The sequence below is a fragment of the Capra hircus genome, chromosome 13 (assembly GCF_001704415.2).
Source record: "Capra hircus breed San Clemente chromosome 13, ASM170441v1, whole genome shotgun sequence".
In the NCBI taxonomy this organism is placed as follows: Eukaryota; Metazoa; Chordata; class Mammalia; order Artiodactyla; family Bovidae; genus Capra; species Capra hircus.
The window spans coordinates 109,883-123,261 of NC_030820.1; the positions used below are offsets into that span (position 1 = coordinate 109,883).

At 42.2% G+C, this 13,379-nt stretch overlaps 1 pseudogene; it reads right to left on the reverse strand.

The window, feature by feature from the left end:
- The window catches only part of LOC108637346, a 63,948-nt pseudogene that overhangs the window by 25,559 nt on the left and 25,010 nt on the right, over positions 1-13,379 (reverse strand).

Genomic DNA, 13,379 nt, shown 5'->3' on the forward strand with positions numbered 1-13,379 from the left:
GAAAATAGGATAAGTCTAGGACCACACTGGATCCAAAGAGCACAGAGCACTATGAGGGAAGAATGAATGCAACACAGACATATTTGCTTAACAAAAAAAGGGAACTCTCAGGTCTAAATTTCTTAAGAGAAATCAAAGAAACAAGCAAGAAATGTAAAAGTGAAACTTTAAACCCCGTGTCAACACAAGGGTCCCTTTATCATTTCACATCCAACCATGCCAATGGTTTAAAATGGTGGTTCTGTAGTGTGCCCTGAGAATTCCTGAAGTCCAGAGACCCACTGGGCCAGAGGATCCAAGAGGTCAAAACTCTTTTCACAACAACTCTAAATCTTACTTCCATGCTCAGTTATGTTCTGAGTGCACACAGGAGTTCTCCAGAGACAGGATATGTGACATCAGAACTCTAACGACTAGTGGAATTAGCCATTGTGACTGTGTGTGCCTGTATTTTTACCATTTTTAGTTTTCTTTCCCAGGCGTCTCTGGCTGAGGCGAGGGTTGGAGGTGGCTTGCTGCACAGTCAGGGTCACTGAGTGCAGCAGTGCATGTATGGGACCTGTTGAAGAAGGTGCCATTATCTTCATTACCTCCACCATAGTTTGGCCTCAGGTCAAACAACAGGGAGGGAACAGAGCCCCACCCATCAACAGAAAATTGGATTAAAGATTTACTGATCATGGCCCTGCCCATCTGAACAGGATCCAGTTTCCCCTTCTGTCTTTCCCATCATGAAGTTTCCGTAAGACTCTTATCCTTATCCGTCAAAGGGCAGGCAGACTGAAAACTTCAATCACAGAAAACAAACCAAACTGATCACATGGACCACAGACTTGTTTAACTCAATGAAATTATGAGCGAGCCATGTTGTGAAGGGCCATCCAAGACAGACAGGTCATGCTGGAACGTTCTGACAAAACATGGTCCACTGGAGAAGAGAAGGGAAAACCACTTCAGTATTCTTGCCTTAAGAACCCCATGAACAGTATGAAAAGGCAGAAAGATAGGACACTGAAAGATGAACTCCCCAGGTGAGTAGGTGTCCAATATGCTACTAGAGATCAGTGGAGAAATAAATCCAGAAAGAATGAAGAGACAGAGCCAAAGCAAAAACACCTAACTATGGATGTGACTGGTGATGGGAGTCAAGACCAAGGCTGTAAAGAGCAATACTGCATAGGAACCTGGAATATTAGGTCCATGAATCAAGGCAAATTTGAAGCAGTCAAGCAGAAGATGGCAAGAGTGAACATCGACATTTTAGGAATCAGTGAACTAAAATGGACTGGTTTGTAGTTTAGGACGTATGAAGTGTCCGACGCTTCTGACCCCATGGGCTATTTGTAGCTCACCAGACTCCTCTGGTGATAGGATTTTCCAAGCAAGAATGCTGGAGTGGGTTGCTGTTAGGTAGATAGAATAGGGAAAAGGAGTCCAAAATGGCAGTGGCTAAAAGACAAGCCCGCGAAAATAGAACCAAAAAACGGTCCCAGGACCAGAGTGAAGACTTCAGGTAGAACAAACAACACTCCTGGCTAAGCCAAATTTTCATAGGGCAGGCCCAGGTGGAAGAAAAACATATAAAAGGAGGAGCCAAAGCGCTCTCTCTCTCTCTCTTTCTCTCCCACGTGCGTGTGCTCATTCTATCTCTCTCCCTCCCCCACGCACTCCTCCACTCTCTTCCCTTCAAGTCTTTGGGTTGGCATGCCCTCCCGCTTCAAGGATGGAATCTCCTGCTATCTTCTAATAAAATAGAGCTGTAATACTGATTTGCCTAAACGCTATAACAAGGTTTCTGCAAGACCCAAGAGCTGTGATGTTCCAAGGGCTTTAATGTCCATCGCTCCAAATCTTTGTTGTGATGAGACAAAGAACAGAGGAACATACACTCCCATGACAGTTGCCATTTCCTTCCTCAGGAGATCTTCCTGACCTTGGCATCGAACTCAGGTCTCCTGCAGGTAGATTCTTTATCAACTGAGCTACCAGGGAAGACCCCAAATGGACTGGAATGTGTGAATTTAACTCAGATGACCATTATGTCTATTACTGCGGGCAAGAATCCCTTAGAACAAATGGTGTAGCCATCACAGTCAACAACAGTCCCAAATGCAGTACTTGGATGCAATCTCAAAAATGACAGAATGATTTCTGTTCATTTCCAAGGCAAACCATTCAATATCACAGTAATGCAAGTCTGTGCTCTGACCAGTAATGCTGAACAAGCTGAAGTTGAATGGTTCTATGATGATCTACAAGACCTTCTAGAACTAACACTGAAAAAAGATGTTCTTTTCAATATAGGGGACTGGAATGTACAAGTAGGAATTCACAAGATACCTGGAGTAACAGGTAAATTTGGCCTTCGAGTACAAAATGAAGCAGGACAAAGGTGACCAGAGCTTTGCCAAGAGAACGTACTGATCATAGCAAACACTCTCTTCCAACAACACAAGAGAAGACTCTACACACGGACATCACCAGATGGTCAATGTCCAAATCAGACTGATTCTATTCTTTGCAGCCAAAAATGGAGACACGCTATACAGTCAGCAAAAACAAGACCGGGAGCTGACTGTGGCTCAAATCATGAACTCCTTATTGCCAAATTCAGACTTAAATTGAAGAAAGTAGGGAAAACCACTAGACCATCCAGGTATGACCTAAATCAAATCCCTTAGGATTATACAGTGGATGTGACAAACAGATTCAAGGGATTAGTTTTGATAGACAGAGTGCCTGAAGAACTATGGACGGAGATTCGTGACATTGTACAGGAGGCATTGATCAAGAACATCCCAGAGAAAAAGAAATGCAAAAAGGCAAAATGGTTGTCTGACAAGGCCTTACAAATAGCTGAGAAAAGAAGAGAAGCTAAAGGCAAGGGAAAACAGGAAAGATATACCCATTTGAATGGAGAGTTCCAAAGAATAGCAAGGAGAGATAAGAAAGCCTTTCTCAGTGGTCAATGCAAAGAAATAGAGGAAAATAATAGAATGGGAAAGACTAGAGATCTCCTCAAGAGAGTAAGAGATACCAAGGGACCATTTTATGCAAAAATGGACACAATAAAGGAGAGAAATAGTATGGACCTAACAGATGCAGAAGATATTAAGAAGAGTTGGTAAGAACACACGCAAAAAAACTATATAGAAAAGATCTTCATGATCCAGATAAGCATGATGGTGTGATAAGCAGATGGCTCTTTACTTAGAGCCAGACATCCTGGAATGTGAAGTCAAGTGAGCCTTAGGAAGCTTCACTATGAACAAAGCTAGTGGAGGTGATGGAATTGCAGTTGAGCTATTTCAAATCCTAACAGATGATGCTATGAAAGGGCTGCACTCAATATGCCAGCAAATCTGGAAATCTCAGCAGTGGCTACAGGACTGGAAATGGTCAGTTTTCATTCCAGTCCCAACGAAAGGCAATGCCAAAGAATGCTCAAACTACTGCACAATTGCCCTCATCTCACACGCTAGCAAAGTAATACTCAAAATTCTCCAGGCCAGGCCTCAACAGCACATGAAACGTGAACTTCCAGACATTCAAGCTGGTTTTAGAAAAGGCAGAGGAACCAGAGATCAAACTGACAACATCCACTGGATCACCGAAAAAGCGAGAGTTCCAGAAAAACATGTACTTCTGTGTATTGACCACCCCCAAAGCTTTTAACAGTGTGGATCACAACAAACTGGAAAATTCTTCAAGATATGGGAATACCAGACCATCTGACCTACCTCCTGAGAAATCTGTATGCAGGTCAAGAAGCAACACTTAGAACTGGACATGGAACAACAGACTGATTCCAAATAGGGAAAGGGGTACATCAAGGCTGTATATTGTCACCCTGTTTATTTAACTTATACGCAGAATACATCATGCAAAATTCCGGGCTGGACGAAGCACAAGTGGAAATCAAGATAGCTGGAAGAAATATCAATAACCACAGATATGCAGATGACACCACCCTTATAGCAGAAATCGAAGAACTAAAGAGCCTTTGGATGAAAGTGAAAGAGGAGAGTGAAAAGGTTGGTTTAAAACTGAACACTCAAAAAACTCAGATCATGGCACCTTGTCCCATCCCTTCATGCAAATAGATGGGGAAAGAATGGAAACAGTGACAGACTTTAATTTGGGGGGCTCAAAAATCACTGCAGATGGTGACTGCACCCGTGAAATTAAAAGACATTTGCTCCTTGGAAGAAAAGCTATGACCGACCTTGACAGCATATTAAAAAGCAGAGACATTACTTTTCCAACATCAATCTGTCTAGTCCAAGCTATGGTTTTTCCATTAGTCATATATGGTTGTGAGAGTTGGACTGTACAGAAAGCTTCACACTGAAGAATTGATGGCTTTTGAATTGTAGTGTTGGAGAAGACTCTTGAGAGTCCCTTGGACTGCAAGGATATCCAATCACTCCATCCGAAGGGAATTCAGTCCTGAATATTCATTGAAAGGACTGATGGTGAAGCTGAAACTCCAATACTTTGGGCACCTGATGTGAAGAACTGACTCACTGGAAAAGACCCTGATGCTGGCAAAGACTGGAGGCAGGAGGAGAAGGGGAAGATAGAGGATGAGATGGTTGGATGGCATCACCAACTCGATGGACTTGAGTCTGAGTAAACTCCGGGAGTTCTGATGGACAGTGAAGCCTGGTGTGCTGCAGTCCATGGGATCACAAAGAGTCGGACATGACTGAGCGACTGAACTCAGCTGAACTCCCATATAGTAAACATCAATAGACATAAACAAAAGTTCCTTGGAATTCTCAATAGTTTTTAGAATTATAATAGGATCCTAAAGCCAACAACTTTCAGAATCACTGTTTCAAAAGATCATATCTATCCAATAGCCATTAAAGTATGATTACTTTCCCTTCTTCTAATAATCAAAACCACAAACTCACACACACACACACACGCACATACAACACACACACACATAGTCCGCTCATCAAAACATCTGATTGGCCTACATTCATCTGTGTAATGATATTATAATGAAACAATTATAAGCTGAAATACAACTGACATATTAGCAAGTGAAGTTTTACTCTAGGGAAAGGTTAGAGTTAAAACAAGCACTTTTGGACATTAGAAAAAACTTAGAGTCTAAAGTTTAATCTCGGAGAGTTCCTGAGAAGCATAGAGATTCCAAACTGAGAACTTCAGAGTATCAAAGCATATACAGAAACTTGTTGAGTTGAAGCTTACAATTTAAAAATTTCTTGTTCTTATCCTTGTAAATATCTTTTGTTTCAAAACACAGGTATCAACAATAACATTTGCTTTACGTATGTCCAATTCTTCAATTAAATTTGCAAAGAAAATATTAGAAGTATGAAGACTGAGCATTTCAAATAGTTCAGTGTCCCTCTTTCCAGAGTTAACTGTGTACTGCAAAATTTATCTGAACTGGATGTTTATAAATCCTTCATTCTGACTGTTTTATTAGGAACAGACTCTTTCATTCTGACTGCTGGCTGAATGGAGTTTGGAAACAAGTTGATTACTAAATAATGTACATAGGAGACGATCCACAGTTCAGAATTCAAGATAAAATCATAAACATTTTTACCTTCACGTTAGGGTATTTTCCAGCAGAATCTAAAAGGAAAAAGGGACACAAAGTTAATTACACGTAAATATGAAAGCTAGCTGTACATTCATGCAGAGTTAGTACTGAGCAGAATCCTCGTGCTCAGCCTTGGCACTGAATATATTCAGTTTTAGTGTCTTGTTTTTAGGGGGATTTTAGGACACTGGTAAGACAGACATAGGAATCCACTAAAGATAGTGAAAGGGAAATACTATATTTAATTGCCACAGAATTATTAGAAATTAAAAATCTTGCATATTTCAAAATCAGTATAGTATTTATTAGAAGTCTTTCTAGCATTTAGGGAATGAATCCTATTAATCTGTTTGGCTTCAAATTTTCGTTTGGTTTGGTACATCATGCTAATGCTTCAAAGGATTTTGATGAAACAACTTTCAAAGAATTAGCTATCTTTTTAAAAAAAAAAGTCAAACCCTCTTTTTTCAAATTAATCTAATTTGAATAACAAATACCAGCACAACATATATCTTTGATGCCTAAGAGTTACTCGGAGAGGCTGTGATTTCCCCCACTTCTAGCACCCCCACCCACCCACCCCCATCTCCAGGATTCTCTGGAGCAATAATGATCTTATCTCTTTCCAGGGCAAATACACTGCAGTCATCTAGAAGGAGTTTTCTCAAGTGTCCTCATCAACTCCAAACTCACCTCCCTAAGGCCTTCCTTTCCTCCTTTTGTCCTTTCACTAGATTCTCTCCTATCCAAAGGGTAGTAATCTCTGCATCTGCGGACTTAAATCTTCCCCATTGACATCCTTTCTATGGATCATACCTACCTGTGGTCTTCTTTACAGACTGGGGCCTGGTGGACCAGAGTCGACAAAAAGAAAGCAAAAGAGAGAGACTAATATTCCCTGGGTTACATGGAAAACCAATAAAGCCATAGAACGGGGCTTGTACTGCTCACTAAGGCACAGGGCGTCCTCTCAAGGAGGTCTTGAAAGCCCGGGTGGCAAAGTGAGCTCGGCAGGCCTCCATGCTCCAAAGAACTAGCCAGGGAGAGAAGGAAGGTCACGGGAAACCCAAGTCTGTAGTGGAACAAGGGTGCATCATTCGTGTTTGTGTGAGTTTATATATTGTTATACAAGGAAGCTTTAGGCAAAAAAATAAAGTTAAGAAAACATCAAAAGCCAGACATACGACAACCGTTACCAATGGAATAATAAGGAGTAACAATAGTCACAAGGCCAGAAGACAATCCATATCTTGAGTAAGAGGGTCATGACTAAACAGTTTTACTGTAGGGTAAAAGTTACTGAAGGAAATCCATGTATGCGTTCCATCCCATGACCTCAGTCCTGGGAACAGCGTGCTGCTCCACTTGTTCCTGGTATACCAGGAACTGATAAGGAATAGAGGGTTCATGAGAAACAGAAAACAACATACAGGAGTCCTAAAGGTAACCATTCCCTGACACCTCCCACTTCTTTCTCCCTCTTTGCTTAGCAATGGTACCTTACACCTATAACTGCTACTTCAACTCTTTGCTTCCTTCTGGCTATAAACACGCTAAGAAAGAAACACAAAATAATGCTTTTCTTTGATCCTGTTATGTCCTGCACTATCCAATGCTCTTCTTCCAGATTTCGCTATATGCAAGGCTACACCCTTGCTACTCAGAGAGCTTGTCAAAAACACAGAATCTCAGACCTCCTCCTCAGCATGTGCACTTCACACATGGTCCCCAAGCAACTAATTAAAATTTGAGAAACTCTGGTCTACACGGAGTCTGCTTCTACATGACTTCAACTTAATTCATTCTCCGGAAATCTCAGCCTCCATTTCCTCCTGCAAACACACCCCCCCAAACTGAAATGGCATTAGAAATTGGAAACCTTCCAATGGACTCTCTATGAGGCTGTGGGATCCTTGGTCTCCCCATCATGCCCCCTGCTCTCTCCTTCTTTCCAGCTCTCTTGTTTTGTCCCATGTGACACCATGCTGGAAAGCAGCAACATTTCGTATGACACCGATTTGCACACATTACAGCTGAGCACCTATGGCCATGCTCCCCCAGAGGATGACACACTGCTCTGCATGCTCAGGGACCGCAGTTCTGAATGTCTTCCTAATTACAAGTAAACAAGAAGAGACGAGAACTTTGCTGTTCTTCTCTGACAAGTTTTGGTGCCAGAAGCTCACTTCAAATTCACTGTCCATGTCAAATACACTCCCTTTATCTAAAGACCTTCATTACTTATTGCCCCCTTCCCCCACAGACCTGTGCTTCCTTTTCTTCATTTCCTCCCGGTACCCTCTGCCTCTCTCATCCTTCATTCCCTCTTGCCTCTTATTTCTTGACCTTCCTTAGGTCATAGAGTATCTTGAAACAGAACTAATAATTTGTTTTTGGTCATGTGTCACATGGAATCTTAATTCCTTGAGCAGGGATCGAAACTGCACCATCTGCATTGGAGAGTCTTAACAGGACAAAGTTTTAAACATTGGACTGCAAAGTAAGTCTAAGAACTAATAATTTAGCTCCTTAAACTGGATTCTCAATGTAATCTGTCATAGACACCTGATAAGATACATAATTGCCCTCCTTTTCTCATCCTTTTTCTCACTACCCATCCAACAGGTGATTTTCTTTGCCTATTAGAATGTATCAGCATTCTCATTTTCAATCAACATTCTGCCAAATTATTTTTCTGTAAAATATAGTTCTTACCTTCTACTTGTCCATTTAATGTCTCTTTTCCTCTTTGACCAGCAGTTCCAAGTAAATGATCCACATACTTCTGTGGAAGGTTCTCAGAGATACTCTGCTAGAATGGATGATAATGAGTTGCATGCAGTTTTCCTAATCACTTTTGAAGAAATATCCTACTTTTAACCTGGTTAAGACAGGTTTTGCCAAGATCCCACAGTTGCTATATGACAGAACCAGGATACTGAATTCAAACATGGTGCTGCATCACCAAGCAGTGGCTGCCACATCTAAGAGATCAGGCCCTTCTTATCTCCTTCCATAGCTGCCACCTTCATACAGGGCACTGTTACATTATGTTACTTCAAGTACAGCTGCCATAAATGTATTCTGCACGTGCTACTTAAGCTATGCAAAATGGTTTGCACTTACTAAAACATCATTAAAGCTAACTGCTGCTATTATAGCCCCACATATTTATTACTATTTCACATGCTTTTGCTTCTCTTGAAATGTTCCTTGCAGATCAACTTGACAATCCAAATGTAGTAATACTTTCAAGCTTCAAGCACTATCTTGTCAATGTTGACTTGGTAAAAAAAACACAGTAGATATAAAAATCAAAACTACAATGAGATACCACCTCACACCAGGCAGAATGGCCATCATCCAAAAGTCTGTTACCTCTGCTGCTGCTCAGTTGCTTCAGTCATGTCAGACTCTGTGCCACCCTAGGACTGAAGCCTTCCAGGCTCCCCTGTCCATTGGATTCTCCAGGCAAGAATACTGGAGTGAGTTGTCATGTCCACCTTCCTGACTCAGGGATTAAACCCAGGTCTCCCACTGAAAGCAGATTCTTTACCGCTCAGCCACAATTCTTTACCACCTCACACCAGTCAGAATGGCCATCATCAAAAAGTCTACAAATAATGAATGTCGGAGAGGGTGTGGGGGGAAAGGGAACCCTCTTGTACTAGTGGTGGCAAGATAAATTGATACAACCACTATGGAAGACAGTATGCAGGTTCCCTAAGAAACTAGTAATAAAACCACCATATGCCCTAGCAATCCCACTCCTAGGAGAATACCCTAAAGAAACCAAAATGGAAAAAGACACATGCACCCCGATGTTCACTGCAGCACTGTTTATGATAGCTAGAACATGGAAGTAACTTAGATGGCCATCGACACATGAATGGATGAAGATGTGCTGCTGCTGCTGCTAAGTTGCTTCAGTCGTGTCCAACTCTGTGAGACCCCAGAGATGGCAGCCCACCAGGCTCCACCATCCCTGGGATTCTCCAGGCAAGAATACTGGAGTGGGTTGCCATTTCCTTCTCCAATGCATGAAACTGAAAAGTGAAAGTGAAGTCACTCAGTCGTTTCCAAATCTTCACGATCCCATGGACTGCAGCCCACCAGGCTCTTCCATCCATGGGATTTTCCAGGCAAGAGTACTGGAGTGGGGTGCCATTGCCTTCTCCGATGAAGATGTGGTGGTACATATATACAAAGGAACGTTACTCCGCTGTAAAAAGGAACACATTTGAGTCAGTTCTATTGAGGTGGATGAACCTGGAGCCTATTATACGTAGTGAAGTAAGTCAGGAAGAGAAATATAAATATCTGATACTAACACATATGTATGGAGTCTAGAAAGATGGTACTGATGAATTTATTTGCAGGGCAGCAATGGAGAAACAGAGATAACAGACTTAGGGACACGGGTGAAGGGGAAGAGGGGAGAGGGTGAGATGGATGGAAAGAGTAACATGGAAACTTACAATTCCATATGTAAAATAGATAGCCAATGGGAATTTGCCCTATCACTCAGAGAACTCAAAGAGGGGCTCTTCAACAATTGAGAAGGGTGGCATGGAGAGGGAGATTGGAGAGGGGTTTGGGAGGGAGGGGACATGGGTGTCCCTAAGACTGATTCTTGCTGATGTCTGACAGAAAACAACAACATTCTGGAAAGCAATTATTCTTCATTTAAGAATAAATTTTTTACAACCTTATTTAAACATTCACATGGTTTACTGCTTCTTTCCCTATAAACAGCACACTAATGACTCTAACTTCTTATCTATGTCTTTTGGAATGGCAGGTAAAGATTAAAGGAATGACCTAGATATAAAAAAAAGGAGTAAAACTATGATTATCCAAGTTGAAGGTTTAAAAGTTTTCAAATACATTTATGATGATCAACAAGGACTCAATATTCACAACGGGAAAGAAAAAAACAACTAAAAAACTCAAGTAACCACAATGACTAACTTCTCTATATGGAAAAATTTACACGCTAGTTTCACATGTAAAACAAAGAATTGACATGGTAATTTAACATCTATAAACACTGAAATTAATAAAGTTACTTAAAAATAATATGGGGGGGCACAGTCCTAAGATGGCAGAGGAATAGGACAGGCAGACCACTTTCTCCATCACAAGTTCAGTGAAAGAAAATTTGAATGCTGAGCAAATTCCACGAAACAACTTCTGAATGCTCTCAGAGGACATCAGGTACCCAGAAAGGCAGCCCATTGTCTCTGAAAGGAGGTAGGACGAAATATAAAAGATAAAAAGAGAGACAAAAGAGGTAAGAATGGAGATCCATCACAGGGAGGAAGTCTTAAAAGGGGAGAAGTTTCCAGACACCAGAAAACACTCTCACCAGCGGGTCTGTGGGGAGTTTTGGAATCTCAGAAGGCAACATAACTGGGAGGAAAAATAAATACATGAATAAATAAAACCCACAGGTCACGTGCCTAACCAGAACTCCCTATGCTTCCATCCACCACCAGCAAGTGGGGGCTGAACAGGGAGGGGTGGGCTGTACTGCTTAGGGTAAGGACTGGGCCTGAGTGCCCTGAGGGGACAATCTGAGGGAACTAACATGAGATAGCTATCCAAACTGTGGGATAGCCAGAGAGAGAGAGAGAGTAAAAACAAAAGAAAGAGAGAGAGAGAACTATCCTGCGAAAAGCCCTAACCTAAGGCACTGCCAGGCCCACTCAAAAACCAAACGACTGAGCGAAAACCAGAGGAGAACTAGATGGCTGCAGATCGGCCCATCCCCCACTGGAGACAGGGAGGCAGGAGGGGGCAGCCAGAGCTGGAAAGAGGCAAACTCAGCCCCAGAGAGGCACCTTCTACCAAGCAGCAAGCAGGTACCCAATCGCTAACCAAAACCCCTTAGGATTCTGATGGTTGACTCCTGCCGGGAGGGTCACAGCCAGAGATCAGCTCCCCAGAAGAGACATACGGCACACTGGAGATGGGCTTGCCCGCTGCCACCCAGGAAACCGAGCGGCTGGGACCGAGGAGGTGATAAGACACACTCCCCACCTGGGGAGACAGCACTCACCAAGCACCTGGTTGCCTGAGCTGCTCGGACCTGGGAAGGGCACAAAACGCAGGTCCAACTGAGTTCTGCCCCTTTGTGGAGTACCTGAGAACCTGAACCTGAGCAGCTTAGACCTCGGTAGTGGACGCAACCCAGGGCCCGCCTCAGATAGTTCCCCGGCAGAGCAACCTAGAGCCTGAGAAGTATAGACGGGGAAAGTGCATGCACCATGAGCAGGGGCAAACCCAGTGTGGCCAAGACACTGCAAGCACTCCCCACACATGCCAGTGATATTTGTTTGCAGTGTTCCTCTGTCGCCATAGCATTACTGAACAAGTGAGCTTAAGTAAGTGACCACCTTCGCCCCCTTGTGTCAGGACAGAAATTAGAGACTGAAGAGAACAGCAAATGGAAGAAGCTAAAATACACAGAGGGAGCTGCTTTCGAAGTGACAGGTGCAACAGATTAAAAGCCTGTAGTTAGCAGCGACTACATTGGAAGGGGCCTATAGATCTTGAGAAGTATAAGCTGGATCAAGGAACTATCTAAAACTGAACTGACCCCATACTGCCCACAACAGCTCCAGAGAAATTCCAGATACATTTTTACTACTATCATTATTTAAATTTTTAATTTTTTTTTTAAGTTCTCTATTACTCTGTCATGGTCTTTGTAGACTGGGACCTGGAGACGAGTTGATGAGAAGAGGGATGCAGGGAATCCAAGTCTCGAGTGAAACAAGGGTGCTTTGTTTGCAGAAAAGCATGTTTATATATCTTCATACAAGGCAGCTTTAGGCAGTTAAAAAAAAAACTGAACAAAAACAAAGCCAAGCAAATAACAATCTTCAAAGGGCCAGAAAACATTGTATGTCCTGAGTTAGAGGGGCATAACTGAGCAGATCACGTTTGAGTGAGGTCACTGGAGGGAGTCACTGAAGGGACCAAGCAGGTGCCCTTTCTCAGGATCTCAGTCCTGGGAACTGTGTGCAGCTCTGCTCATTCCTACAGCAACTGATGAGGAATAGAGAATCCTTGAGAAATGGCACACAAAAGAAAAGAATAAAATATTGGATTCCTTAAAGCTTAATGTCCCCTGACATTACTCCTTTAATTTTCATTTTTATTTTATTTATTTATTTATTTATTTATTTATTTATTTTTTAAATTTTAAAATCTTTAATTCTTACATGCGTTCCCAAACATGAACCCCCCTCCCACCTCCCTCCCCGCAACATCTCTCTGGGTCATCCCCATGCACCAGCCCCAAGCAAGCTGCACCCTACGTCAGACATGGACTGGCGATTCAATTCTTACATGACAGTATACATGTTATAATTCCCATTCTCCCAAATCATCCCACCCTCTCCCTCTCCCTCTGAGTCCAAAAGTCTGGTATACACATCTGTGTCTTTTTTCCTGTCTTGCATACAGGGTCATCATTGCCAACTTCCTAAATTCCATATATATGTGTTAGTATACTGTATTGGTGTTTTTCTTTCTGGCTTACTTCGCTCTGTATAATTGGCTCCAGTTTCACCCATCTCATCAGAACTGATTCAAATGAATTCTTTTTAACGGCTGAGTAATACTCCATTGTGTAAGATCAGAAACTATAAAACTCCTAGAGGAGAACATAGGCAAAACACTCTCAGACATAAATCACAGCAGGATCCTCTATGATCCACCTCCCAGAATTCTGGAAATAAAAGCAAAAATAAACAAATGGGATCTAATTAAAATTAAAAGCTTC